The 14,485-nt window shown below is 45.6% G+C and overlaps 1 protein-coding gene across 6 annotated transcripts in view; it reads right to left on the reverse strand.

The window, feature by feature from the left end:
• The window catches only part of TIAM1 (TIAM Rac1 associated GEF 1), a 193,021-nt gene that overhangs the window by 154,005 nt on the left and 24,531 nt on the right, over positions 1-14,485 (reverse strand). For 3 of the 6 annotated variants that reach the window (XM_062622181.1, XM_062622184.1, XM_062622178.1), the window contains exon 2: positions 801-1,140. The exons of the other annotated variants lie outside the window; for them this stretch is intronic. The gene's annotated coding sequence lies outside the window, so the exon portion shown is untranslated. The remainder of the gene's footprint in view (positions 1-800; positions 1,141-14,485) is intronic. 6 annotated transcript variants of the gene reach the window in all.

Here is a 14,485-nt window from a genome sequence, read left to right on the forward strand (position 1 = left end):
CCCACCCGCATGTGCTGTGCTTCTGTAAGTGATAAACCCAGAACACTGCATCTACACCCACCTCAGGCCCCACAGGTGAAGATCTGGGGGTCAGCATCCCATGCAGTGACAGGCAAGGTCAGGGCAGCACAGGCACTGCGCACATGGCTGGTTACATGCCACGCACACAGCTAAGCCTGGCAGCTCTGCCCTGTCCTCCCAGCCATACCCCTGGGACCTCTGCCTCTAGCTGGGAAACCCACTGGCAAAGTTGGGGTTTCTCACTGACAGGGACCCACACCAGGCAGGAGGGTAGGGTGCAGGCAGACCAGCCCTCGGCACAGGTCAGTGATGCATGTACCAGGTGCAAGAGATGAACACCCTCTTGCCTGGGAGGAGACACCACCTCCTTGCAAGGACCTCCACCAGTGGGAATACAGCTTTGCCAAGCTTCGCATCAAAACCTTGAGGTGTACCTCACACCTGGGGTTTTCCAAGGTTGTTTTTTTTTGTGATGGTTGTTTGGTTGTTTTTTTGCTGTGGGTTTTGTTTTTTAACAGCTGCTGGGTCCATGTGACAAATTTTAAGCAGAGACTCAAACCCTCATAATTAAAGAGGCAGAGAAATGGGGAGGGGGGGGACACAGGATGGGGACACAACAGACACCCTCACACTTGACTGTAAAATCCTAAGGGTAGAACAGCACAGAAGCTCTTGTCCCAGAAATAGCAAAGCTTTATTCTTTTCTTTCCTGAGAACACTTCAGTCACATAATTAAATAAAAGGAAGTTTTAAAAACATGGGCAGACACGTGTACTCACCTTGGCAAGATCTCTTGTTTTTCAAAGGTCTAACAGCTTCTAGGTGAATATAGCAGCTCCAGAACAATCGAGTTTGACAGTACTATCTGCAGAGAGGTACCTCAAAAGAGAAGGTCTGTGCTTTAATCTGTGTAGTCCCATTAACAGATTTCGGCCTTCACATTTCCTCCAGTTGGATTCTCCTTAGCAGAAGGGTCTGGAGACGAGTTGTGAGGATGCTCTGGGACAACCACAAGTAGCCTCTCCGGGGAGCTGGGTTCCAGCAATCAGGGTGCAGGGCTGATGCCCCAAACGGCTGCGCCCCGGGTCAAGCCTCGCCTTCAGGTACCAGCACGCTCCCCTGCGCAAAGAGCAAACACAGAGCTGACAAGTGCAGCCTTCAGCTACAGTGCCGCGTTTTGCTTGTGTTTTATGTAACCATTTATGCCTGTTATTCAATTATGAAGGAGAGCTTGCCATGGAAACGGCAAAGAGGTATTTTGTTTAAGATACAGAGCACACTTTTGAAGTAAGAGCTATTCCTCTCTAATACGCAGACACCTGAACCACGTCCAAGGTTTTACGTTTAGATGTGTTTGTTTCCCAGAAGGCAGCCAGGACTCCTTGAGGGCTATGAACCACATGGCACACCTGAAAGCAAACACTTCTTTAATTTTTCCTCCCTAAAACTAAAAAGCCAGGTGAAGCAAAGCAATGGATCTGATCCTTTGTGTGGCCACTGGGGAGTTAGGCAGGAAAAGCCATTTTCCACTGAGGCTCCATGGGACTGTAGTGGCTTTGCTGACTGCCAGCCTACATTAGCTCCCCAAACTGCTAAGACTCAGGGACTGATCCCAGTCCCATACAGCCCACAGCCAGTCGGAAAGTGACCTAGTAATCCAATTAGGCAGAAACCCAGGCTGCCTGAAGAAATAAAACAAAAGGAAACAGGGAGTGGAAAAGTAACAGGAAAGAAGTTATGCCTAAAGCAAAGTGTATCCTCATTACTCCCCTAATCTGGAACTGCAAGCAGGAGCTTAGCTGGGTGCCCAGTGCCTGTGAGACAGTGACAGCAAGCTACAGAAAGCCCAGCTCACACCCCAGCCTGGAACCCCCCCATCACCACACACAAAAGCAGCAAAGAGACAGCCCTTTCTAGTCAGTTTGGTCAGCAAAGCTCAGCATGATTTCTCCAACCTGTTCTAGCTATTTAACATGCTTCTCCAACTTTTGTCACACCACATTCAGCCATTGCCAGGTATTCTGAGTGTGTCATCCAGAGAACCACACGGCTGCAAAGGGACAGGGGAGGGACACCACAATTATTTCCTCTGAACGTGGCTGGGTGGCAGAGGCTGCTCCCCTGAGCACTCCCTCAGGGTGCCTGTCCCCAGCTGCTCAACCTTATCAGGTGCCCAGCTCCAAAGCGTGGCTCCTGCTCTTCAGAGTATGCCCCACATCAAGCACAAACATGAGCAAGTGCATGAGAAACTGCCCGTTCAGCTTTAAAGGTCAGAACCCCTGAGAAGGTAAGGGCAATGCAATTTTGCGAGGCACTGTGAAAAACACTGCGGCTACAGAAAAGGGATTTCTGATTAAAACAAACGTTTAAACTGCTGGTGGTTTCCACACCCCTCAGAAACCAGCACGGCTAAGGTTTAAAAAAAAACATTTTAAGCCACTTCCTGGCCGAGCTCTGGCTTCTGCTGGGCCAGAAGATAATTACAAACTCAAACACAGAGCAAGAGATCTCAGCTGCCGATGGATTTGTTTGTGGGTGTGAAAGCTCAAAAGCACGAAAACTATCACATCAGCTTCCATGCTGGAGGCCCGAGTAACAGAAATATCTGGGGGTCTGGAAAACAACAAAATGAAAGAAAAAAACCCTTCTGAATGCCATTGCTCTGGAAAATTAGCATTTTTAATAGGAAAGTAAACATAAGGCTTGGTTTATATGATGATAACTATCAGCATGTCAGGGGTGTTTTACGGTTTCTCCATTATCACAACAAAAGCGTGCTGAGCATCTTGGTTGAACTGCAGGAGTTAAAAATCCATAACATCCCAGCTTCTTACTGATAATTCTGCAAACAAGAAGTGACGAGAATACACTTGTACCACTGATTTCTTTTATGAATAATTTTTAACAGCACTTCTAAGTCTGCAGAGAGATCCAATTATTTTATCAAGATGGACCTGCAATCCAAGATCAAAGTTTGAAAGGATGATAGGTTAAGGAGCTGGGCATCCATCTCTGCCTTAGAAAAATCCTCCTCCTGAACATTATCATAAAGGACTTGCTTTTGCTCTGCATTCTGCGACATGACACTGCACGGCATCATCCATCAATGAAGCAATGCCTCTTGGTAGCTGCTCATCGTGCTACCAAAACCTTGGCTGAGCGTGGGCACGTCCTGTTTTGAGACAGACTGGCTCCTGCACTGGTCCAGCTCCTATGCCAAGCAGTTCCCCTGGACCAGAGTAGAGCCAGGGGCAGCCAAACTGCCCTCCCTGGCCAAGACCAGACATGGAGCCGCTGAAGCCTATGCCTGCTCAGCTACAACCAGATTTTTCCACCCTCAGGGTGTCCTGGCACAGGGTACAACCCCAGGGGCTCCTCCATGCCCCAGCATAAGAGGTTGCCCAGCAGAGGCAGTGCCAGCTTCACACACAGGATGGCCCCAAAACGTGCTCCCATATGTCCCCCATTGTGGGCAGGGAGGGACAAGGAGCTTGGGACCCAAGCAAGTAGATCTCAAACACTGCAGGTTCACTCAAGCTGCTGGGCAGTGTTCATGCCTACATGGGTATAGGGAAGTGACTAGTTTCACAGAGTGGAAAATATTTTTCTACCCTCTCCACAGATGACTAGCAACACAAACCTGAAACATCAAAAAACATCTCTTAATTACCAAAGTCAGCACTTAATGACTCCAATTACATTGCCACTGATTTCTGAAAATTGGATTCTCCACTACACTTGCTGTGTTTAAATTAGTTTCTTACCTCATTCATGGTAATTATACTTTGACAAACCAAATTAAAATACTGTAGAGATTTCTGAAATCCTACTGAAAAATAGTGGGGATTTAAGAACAAAACATTTCTTAAGCCTACTGCCATCCACATTTCTCATCGCTCTCTCTTCAGGGCACAGGAATGCAGAGGGTTAAAAGATAAGAGAAATGTAAGGTACAGTATTTTGTTAAAATGCAGCAGAAACAGTGTTTTGGTAGTAAGAACAGTGGTTTGGTTCTGTGACAGAAACTCACTGTCTTATCCCCCGTATCACAGAAATTAGCTTCTCCTTTCATCCTAAAAACCAACAAAAGTTACTGTCCTCAGGCTCACCATCACCAGAGGACTCCAGCAATGAGAAGACAGATGTGCATTTATCGGAAGGAAATTTATTTCTCACAACTAACAGTTTTCTGTATCTAACCTGCATGTTGAGAGCCAGTATCTAGACCTATCATCAAAACATGCCAATGGGATAAGCACAGCTTCTTCAGGATGCAGTTGCACCCATTTGGGGATGCTTACCCTTAATTAGGGAATCATATTCCTTATTTGAGGGCTGCAGCATCTCTCCTCTGGAAACAGGCTGAGAGAGTCAGGCTTGCCCAGCCTCGAGAAGGCTCAGGGAAGACCTGACAGCAGCCTTCCAGTACTGAAAGGGGGCCTACAAGAAAACTGGAGAGGAACTTTTTGACAAGAGCATGTAGTGACAAGACAAGAGGCAACAGCGTTAAACTGACAGAAAGGAGATTTAGATATTAGGAAATAAATCTTCACTATGAGGATGGTGAGACACTGAAACAGTTTGCCCAGAGAAGCTGTGATTGCCCCACCCCTGAAAGTGTTCAAAACCAGGGCAACCTAGTCTAGCGTAAGGCGTCCCTGCCCATGGCACGTGGGGTAGAACTGCGTGACCTTTAAGGTCCCTTCCAACCCAAACAATTCTGTGATTCCATGATTTTCAAGTTCCTGTTTGTAATTAGTATTAGAAATGTTACAAGACAGGAACATAAACTGCATATTTCAAGAAACTAAGCAACCAATGCAGAGAATGCATAAACCCAGTATTTTAGGGAAAGCCTCTACATGTGTTTACTTCATATGATATAGAAAGAGCAGTGATTTCTCCAAAGATGCCCCTCCATATATTTTTATCCAAAAGAGGAAGGAAAAAACACCAACAGTCCCTAGTCCCTTTGCCAATCTCAAAATTAAAACATCCAAAGCACATACCCTTAACACTGCAGCAGCCTGGCAATAGCCACAGCAGTTCCTGATATCCACAGTAACTATGGCAATTCCAAGGTGCTCATGCCAACACTGCAGGCAGCATCGCAGTCCAGGCAATACAGTCACAGGAATGTGTCTCAACACCTGGACAAATTAATCCTAATTCCTGCAGGACCATGACCATAGCCATTTCAGGAGCCAGCTACCTGGCACTGCATCTCAGACAACAGGCAGGCATTACACTGGCTGGGAGGTTAGTACACAGAGCAATCAAGCCAGCCCCAAAGTTAGCTGTCAGGAAATTAAAGAAAGACTTCAGGTTTCTGAGGGATCACAACTGCCCCAAAGGAGCAACGACAAGTACAAAGAAGCCTGGACTAACATGGCATGCCATCCTCTAGATCCTCATGGCAAAGCAGTAAGGCATCACAAAGCCCCCACGAACTCATTAAAACTAGAGAGAAATACAAATGGGTTCATCTGCACATGTTCAGTGTGTATAGTGCTAACTCAAGAGGCAAGAGGATACAGATTTACAGGGTCACATTTTTGGTTCAGTATAGGGATATAATATGCTGCTGTCACAGCTACTTCTTGCAATAATACCTTTTCATTATGTTTGTTTCTGCTTTATTTTTATTCTCATCTTTCATGGATACCCATTACTCAGCAGTGGTTGCTGGATTTTACGTTCCCATATGGTTTAAAAAGGAGGCTGTTTAATGTTCCCTGTATGTAAATAACTACATTTCAGTCCCTGCTGTGCAAGTGAAGAAATGATTAGATTATAAATCTTGAATATAGAAATATGTCAAGAAGGTTTTCATCTAGAAATCTATTAGAGCTTACTCAGAGTTACATTTTCTATCTTCCCTTTTGCCCATGAATTCCCACTACTTTTAATGAGCACATAAAGCAACTAGCAACAGGCAAAAACGGTCCAAAAAGCAGGACTCCAGGGGAGCAGCCATTAACCCAGGTGCAGCCCTTTTGTAGGCATCTCTGCCTGGAGGCAGGGCTTTCACCACCACTGGCGCAAAGGCAAATCCAAAGCCATATCCAACAAGTCAGTGCCGAGGGGAGGCTAAGTGCTGCCTGGGTTGCCCCCACAGGACACACTGGACAGTGGGAACCCGGGGAAAGGCCACCTGGGATAACATGGCAACCCCTGCTGCCACCCATGCTGGTGCCCCATGTGAGCAGGAGCCATTGTGCAGGGAGCTGGCTTCACCACCAGCAAAGAGCAATCATAGGACAACACATGCAAACAGCGGTGCAGCACAGCATGGTAAGAGCCAGAAGGGGAAAACACCTGCATCTCGCATGATTCTGCTTTAGTTCTATTTGTGGCATAACCCTAGCGCTGCTACTAGAAACAAACACAAGTTTTTCAATGTAATCAATTCATTTTTCAATAACATGGTTGCCAGTATTCATTTCAAATCAAAGCCCCCACGCCAAACCAAGCCAAGCCACACCGATTCTTTTTCAAAAATGAATGCCATGAGAGGCAGAAACAACACTAACATAACCACTAACACTGCCAGCTTGACTGCTGTCAGAAAGCAGCACACAGAATAATCTTTTGAACTTCCCAAGGTGGAGAAACACTCTTGAAGTAAATAAAGAGGAGATACATAATTCATTGTTCAGCTGGTCTCCCTTCCCTGCTGAGCCACAACAGACCACAGGAAATGCTCCTGCTCCCTGCCATCCCCCAGCCCTGATACTCCTAGGCCTTCCAGTGCAGGGAATAAAGGCAGAAAGCTCACATCAGCTATCGAGCAAGCAGCATACAGCTGCAGGTAAATGGGCAGCAGACCTTTCATCACAAGCACCCCAGCCAGCCCATGCTGCAAGCCACAGAGCGCTTGCTCACAAAAGTCTGGACCTGTTCTGGAGAAGATGGAAAGCCTTATTAAAGTATGACACACCCCTGAAAGCAAGCAGGGAACATGTCAGGCAGCAGTGGCAGCATCCCATTTCTTTCCAATAAAGAGGGAGTTTGTTGGGTTAAAACTCCCATCTCACCCTAGGATGGTGAGGACACAACTGGTTTCCGTGCAGGGTACAGGCAGTGAGCAGCACTCACTGCCAACTCAACCCAGCAGCAGAATTGCCCAAGTGTATTGGTACCACCACAAACAGGAGCAAGCACTCCTCATGCAATCACCTTCAGGTAGGTCAGTGCAAAGATAAGTTTCTGGTGGCAAGCAAACAAGAAAAGCCAGGAAAAGCCTCACAAGGCAGAAATTAAAGCACTAATCAAGAAGCCAGGAAAGAAGGAAAAATCTTTGGCCTGTGGAAGCAGGTAGCAGATAGCCTGAAACTGGATATTAATTTGATTTGTACAAATGTAGTCCAAGCTATTGAGTTTGAGCATGGTCTTTTCTGCAGTTAGGAGACACTGAAGTGACTGCAAGAGCTAAGGGATTCAAAAGATGCCCCAAATCAACACTGCAGTACAAGGATGGGAGGAACCCCAGTGCTGCTCAGCTTTGCCTACTTCCATCCCCATCCCACCCCGCACTCTCTCAGAATACTGATGAGGAATTTTTGCCCAAAGCCAGTCGCAGTAACTGATTTTTGCTGACCTAAAGTTATCCTGCAGCTCTAACAACAGATGATGGATCTCATTTCCTACCCTAGCAGCCTCTGTGGTGTGGCATTGTCTTGCATATTAACAATCCTTAATTGACAACTAAAAGCTTCTGCAATGTCTCAAGTATGGATTTTACCACTTAATCCAAAGCAATAAAGAGCCAACAATGTAAAGTATATTTAAGGAAAGTATGTTTAAGTGGAAAGGGGCATCAAGATAATTTTTCTCCTTGACCAGTGGTGGCAGGTGAGTAAGATGAGTAATATTAGCCTGAAAGGGACCTTTAAAAAATAAATATGTATTTTTTAAGTTGGCAGGGAATAAGCCTATTCAGTGGAAACAGGAAGAAAAAAGGTCAGGGAAGCAAAGGAGAAGAGCTGCCCACCGGCCCATGACACTGTCAGCTTCAGACAGTGACTGAAGATTAGGAGTATAGATCACCTCCAGTCAGAGCTCCTGGATTTCAGTGCTTCCTGTGACTGCTGAAGAGGCATTGTCAGCTGATTCTTATTTCTCGAGTTTGGGATGACCACTGGGGTAGGATAAGGCTGAAAAGAAGGGTTAATTAAACAAAGAAGAAAATAGTTATAAAATAGTTATAAAAACATCTAAGAGATGGAACCCTGTTTTAATGACTTATAGTCTCACTGTATGTTCCTGCAGAAATTGTAAGTACTGGGACATTTATTAGGGTAAAAGCAATCACACCCAAGCCACCTCCTTTTCTACTCTGTAAAAGGAGAAAACGCTGCCAAGAATCTCTTCATCCAGAAAACAAAGCATCACCAAGGACTTAGGAAAATGATCATGTTGCCAAAATAAGACTCAAAAAAATATACTCATCAAGCTAATGTGGCATTTGTTGTTTCCTTGCCTGGAGGAACAGTGCATCAACGTTCCGGTAGGTGACCAAAACCAGAAACCCACCTTCCCTCTCCCTTCCTGCTCTATGGCTAGACTCCATTTTCCACTCTCTTCTGTGATCTATTTCTGTTTGTTTGAGAAGTCATATGGCCAGGGAAAGGCCCAGAGCCTTCAGGGTAAAAATACATGTGAAACATAGATCATGCCTACGTTACTCATCTGATGGTTATTTAACGTTTTTTAGTTTGGTTTGGTGGGTTTTTTTGTAATATACCAGTAAAGAAAAAATACTTCAGTCCAATTTCATAACACATTTGAAGTCTTGCATCATCATGTTCATGAGGTCAGAACCACAACTGTCACAAGTTTACTACACCGCCGTAAATCCCAGCATGGTAACGCTGAAATACCCCAGCCGCCAGAGCAGTGACGCTGCGACCGTGCTGCATTTTTAACCTCGATTGTGCATAATTGTTAATCTCTGACCCATTCCCCAGCAACCCTCAGCGGAAGTGGGTTGCTAAGCGACCCATTTGTGCTCCAGACACTTTTTAAAGCTAGTTTAGAAATGGCCAAAAGTCAACAGAGTACTGTGGACAGATCCCAGGTGGAGGTGCAAGCATAGGAAGCAAGTGAGACTAACCTTCCCACACCTCTATCAAAAGTGTCAGTAATACTCGTGCCACATATGAAAACCCCTTAAAGAAGCCTTGCTGCAGCTCCAACACAGCTCATACACCTCCTGACCTGCAATATTAATTGCCTCCTGCTTCAGAACGAGCTCCTGTGCAACTGCCAGCATGAGAAGATAAGAGTTGAGGCACCAGACCTGCATGCTCATGCTGCCAGGGAATTGCACCCACGTCTGAGAGGTGTAAGGGCTGCAACCCAGCAGAGCTGAGAGCAGAAACCCTGCTGTGCTCACCTACCAGCTTTACAGGGGTTGTGATCCCAAACATCTAACACAACCCATGGATGAAAGGCAACATCCTCCACCCTAGCACTTGCAGAGGCCCAAAGGAGTGCATTGAACAAGAACAGCCTTTAGAAACACTCATTGGGTTTTATTAGGGAAAACCACAATGTCCTATGAAACCTAATGGGAATATAATTACTCTCCCAGCCAGGAGTGCAGGGACTTTCAATAGACTGATAATTACAAATAATCAGTTAGAATTAATCAGAGGGTAAAAATAGTCCAGCCTGTGTTTCTGCATCCATGGTGCCCTGCAGCCTCTCCTTCCCAGCTCCCTATCAGCAGGTACCCTGGTAGGCATGCCATAATGGCACCCAGTTGTGGGCCTGACAAGCAACACATGAGGCAGCCAAATTACTTCTGCTGCACCCTTCAACAGGCTGGGGCTCTCACATCCACGAGGCTGCCGCATTTCTTGGCATTTGTGGAGAGGGACCTCCTAGCTCCAAGACCTTTATCGTTCTGGCAGACTAGGTCAGGTGGACCTCACAAGGGCTGTGAGTGCTGCCCTATCTCTATTTTTAACTCTCTTTTTTCTCTTTTGAAAACACACCCTGAAAAAGAGGAGCAACACTTACTGTGTTATGTCACTGCAGAGAAGCGTGCCCTTCTCATCGTGGTATTGTACTCATGTATCACCAACTCATTATCAACCACTAATGTCTGTCATTATTAGTTATAGAAACTTGATTTTTGTCCTATAGAAACCAGTGGTTAAAATGCTACAGATTTAAACAGAAGCAAGACTGAGCAATCACAGTAATTGTCCAGAAGGAACTGGAAAAAATTGCAGGATTTGGAAGGAACATGCAGACACAAAAGCTCCAAAGTTCTGCTTTTTCTGACCTTAAGTTTTATAAAAATATAGCCTATCAGTGTAGGTTATAGTAGTAACTATAGTTACTAGTGTAACTAATGTAAATTAGACCTTTAAGATCAAGTTCACAAAGCAGCAGCCATATGCCAGAGTGGATACTCAAGTAGCTGAACCTGTCTGTTGTCTTGTTTTCAGAACAGACTGTGTATCAGTTTAATACATTTATGCAAGCATGCCTTTTTTCCCTCCTTTTTTTCTTTCAAGCCATCAAGAAAACTCTAAGAACAGTTTAGCCCAACAAGTACCAGGGTAAATACACACAAAGCCAGCAAAGGCTTCCAGCTTGTGCCTCTATTTAACCGTCAGCAATCTTCTTTTCACCAGAAGTAGCATGGGCTACAATACAAATGTTTTACAAGTAACAGAGATGGGTTAAACAACAGTGAAAGCTTTATTTTGTAAAAAGGGAGAGAATGATTTGGGCAACCAGATGACTGCCAGGTACAAGACATGCAAAAAAAGCTGAGAGGTAGAGGAATCAAGAGGTCAACAATAAAACAGAGAAGGGACCCTGAGCAGAGCACCCACCTAATGGAGCTGGCCAGGCACACAGCAGGGCAAGGGGACAGAAATCGGGTTCTACATTGCTCAGTCCTCACCCTGACCAGCGTTCCCCCTCCTGCTGGGTGGGCCAGGGCAATGGAGAGACCGATGGGGAAGCCCTATGGCTTGGCCCCATCTTCACCATAGGTGAATTTTCACCCCCTGAGCACCAGCTGAAGCCTACAGGCAGGGATGTGTGCAGTACATCAACCTACACTACCACATTCACCTCCACACTCCGCAAAAACTTGGCATTTGTTTCATTTAGTGTCTGGTTTATAACCTTGTGAAGGAAACATTATGAAATTATTCATTTGGAAAAGAATGATTAATCATGAAGATGTCATACAAAACCAAGGGGCCCTGTGAGTAATTTGACCACTTCTGTTCAGACTATTTTTTATACTTTGTCATAAAGGGCTTAAAACCTTAACCCAGCTTGCCTTTACTGCTGCTCTGGGGGTCTGAGCTCTTGTTTATCGCACTTGGTGATACTAAAACGAGTTATGCAGCATAAAGCTTTGTCACTGCCTTGTCAGTCACTCTAAGCAACACAATACCATCACCTCCAGCTGACCCCTGGAAGTTAAGCATTGTTTCATGACAAAATATTGAAGCTTGTTGATGGCAATCTGCCCTCCAGACACACAGACAGACCTTGCGCAACACCCGACCTGCATCCAAAGCCAAGGCATCAACCAGCAGCATTGCTAACTGGAGATAAATACCCACCGCACATGGGAAAGTGATGAGCCAGAAACTTCAGGACTTCAGGAAGGTTGCTGGGATTAAACAATAACATTTCCACCAGTTCTGCAGAGAAAAACCTAGAGACGACCCAGGGTGTGAAACTCTGCCAAATAAAACTGCTAGGAACTGGATTACTCACTGTTCACTTTTGCAAGCAAAGCTTCTAGGGAAAGAAAACAAACCTTTTGGTCCTAGAAGTGCCTGGAGTATCAAACCTGGACTCAGCTCTATACCCTGCTGTCCCTGAAAATAGAATGGATCAGGTGGGAAGAGCAGAAGGACAGTTCAATGTGTGTTTGCACGCAGGCATCAAACAATCATTACTGCTTGGGGAGCCAGGAGACAGACGGCAGAAGTCACTTTAGGCCCACCGGCCTCTGCAGAATGGTTAACAAAAGAAAAAAGGAGCTGTAAAGAGGTCCATAACACAGAACAGTTCCTGGAGGAAGAGCAGCACCTGATAAAAGTTTCAGTTGTTAAATGATTGATCCCACAGGCATCAAGCAACCAGCCTCGCAGCAAAGCAGAGGTGACTGCTGAGATGGCTGGATGTTTTACCTGTATGGAGACCTGAGGACCAAGCCTAAAAGTTTCATTGAATTCTCTGATCCCTAATGAAAGAAGAAATAAAAAGAAAAGGGGGGAAAAAAAGGCAGAAAAGAGACAACCAGCGATGACCTGCACAGTGCTCTACTCCACTGCACAGGAAGTAAATCCGACCATGCATAAAATATGACAATATGTATTTGGAACCAAATTACTACTTCATCAGACCTATTAAAACCAGCCATCCAGTGGAGCCTGAACTTACTCAGCTCAACACAAGCAAGCACAAGGCAGTTGAGTCTGGTGAGGGGCTTGAGACAGCAGAGGAGGCAGAGGAGTGCACAAGACCTCTTCCATAGCAGAGAAGAGATGGTTATACATGCTACTCCAGGTTGCCAAAGATGATAACTCCTTCCATCTGCACCCTATGTGCCAGACCCTGTGTTCTGCAGGGTGCTCTTGCACCCATGCAACTCGGGGTGTGCAGATGGCAGGGAAGCCTTGGTGAAAATCAACCCTACCAAGAGTGGTTTCCAGCAGACCAGCTCCCTGATCATCTCACCACACGGTAGCTAGCATTTTCCTTGTCCTGTCCCTTGTGCCAGCCTCTCCAGGATGCCAGGGTATGGAAATCCTCCTTCTCCTACCCCATGTCACAGGGATGCACACAGGGCAGAGCTGGCACAGCCACTCCTGTGCTGAATCCCTTCTGGTAAAGCAGCCTCATGTTTCAAGAGAGCCATTAATCCATCACCTTTCAGCTCAGATTCATACAAATTATTTTATTCATAATTAATTAAGGTCTCTAAATGTGGAAATTAAATTAACATTTACAGTGTAAGAGGAGATAACACAAAAAAAAACCTAGATAGCAGCAACATCTCTCTCCTCTGCATGAATCAGGACGAGGGGTGGGGGTGGTGGCTACCTGGCAGTCATATTGTGTAGTACAGTGAAATCTGTATTAGGTTGTAATACAGATTTCAGCATCTTTGAAGAGCTGCTCAGGCCTGGTCACAAGACACATGTATGTCTGAAGTGCCAAATTAATCCCCAAACTCAGGTGCCCCTCAACTCTGCTCTAAAAAACCCCCTACTCTGTCACTAGGAGCACATGTGCAGGACAGCTAAGAACCCAGTGTTTCTTTTATGGCTTGGCTCCTCCATTGGAAAACAAGCTGTTTGAAACACAAAAGAACGCTCCTCGTCATATGTATTTAGACTCACCTTTCCATTCAAATCAGGCTGCAGCAAGAGAGAACATACAGGGAAACAGATGGTCCTGCACTGAACACAAGGCATAATTCACTTGAGGGGTTGAGAGTCAGGGAGGAAGATAGGAGGATGAACGCCACCACTGAATTCAGCCTTGTAGTTACAGCAGAGCCTTGATGTACATACTGTAACACATACTACAGCCACAAATGTTTCTGCGTTAGCTCAGAAAGGAAAGATTCTTGAAAGCTTTTCATTTCTTGTTTCAATGGCAAAGCAGCATCTGAAATGGTGATGGGGATTATGATGACTGTTTCAAAGGCAACTTCCTCCCAGGCTTGATAGCCCATCAATGCAGTTAATACCAGAATCCATTACAAGAGTAAAAGGATCTTTTTCACCTATATTCAGCCTGGTTTGCCTGGTTTCAAAGGGATATTTGGGCTGAGATGATGGTAGGAAGATGGTCTGTACAGTTCCGCAAAAGAGACCTGGAAACAGACATGTCCCAAGCAGCAGCATATTCAGCCAGGCAGCCAGGTTGCAGAAAGGGTAATAGCCATGTTGAAATTAAGGAAAGAAGATAAGGTTAATATATGTGACTTTTCTGATTCTGCACAGCCAAAAACAACAACACACAAACTAGAGGAAAGTTTTAGGGCTAGACTGCCCCCGGATTCCAAGCACCCTCACATCTCAGTGCAGTGGGTGGGGGCTGAGTGTACCTGTGTTAAAAGTATGCACATTTCCTTACAGAGGGAACAGGGGGAGGCTCCCCACAGTACTCCACAGGAGCCTTTCAGGATCAGTTCTTCACTTGGCAAGACAAAAACGACCAAGCCAAGTAACAGCACAGGCATGTTTGTTGCTGAAAAAGCAGGCTCTGGAAAGATTGAGAATGTGGATAGCAGGAACAAGAAGAACTGCTCCGTCTGGTCTCTCTTCCTCGTGCGCCCATCTCTGTGTACCCGCTGTCTTCATGAATCCAACCAACTGGTAAGTCCCCTTCTGCCACTGACGCACAAAGGATGAGAAACCTCAATTAAGGATCCACGTCTAGCAGGCTGTCATAATTCGCGCCTTTA

This window comes from Pezoporus occidentalis, unplaced genomic scaffold, assembly GCF_034315485.1.
Source record: "Pezoporus occidentalis ecotype Australia unplaced genomic scaffold, CSIRO_AGI_Poc_V1 ctg24, whole genome shotgun sequence".
Lineage (NCBI taxonomy): Eukaryota > Metazoa > Chordata > Aves > Psittaciformes > Psittacidae > Pezoporus > Pezoporus occidentalis.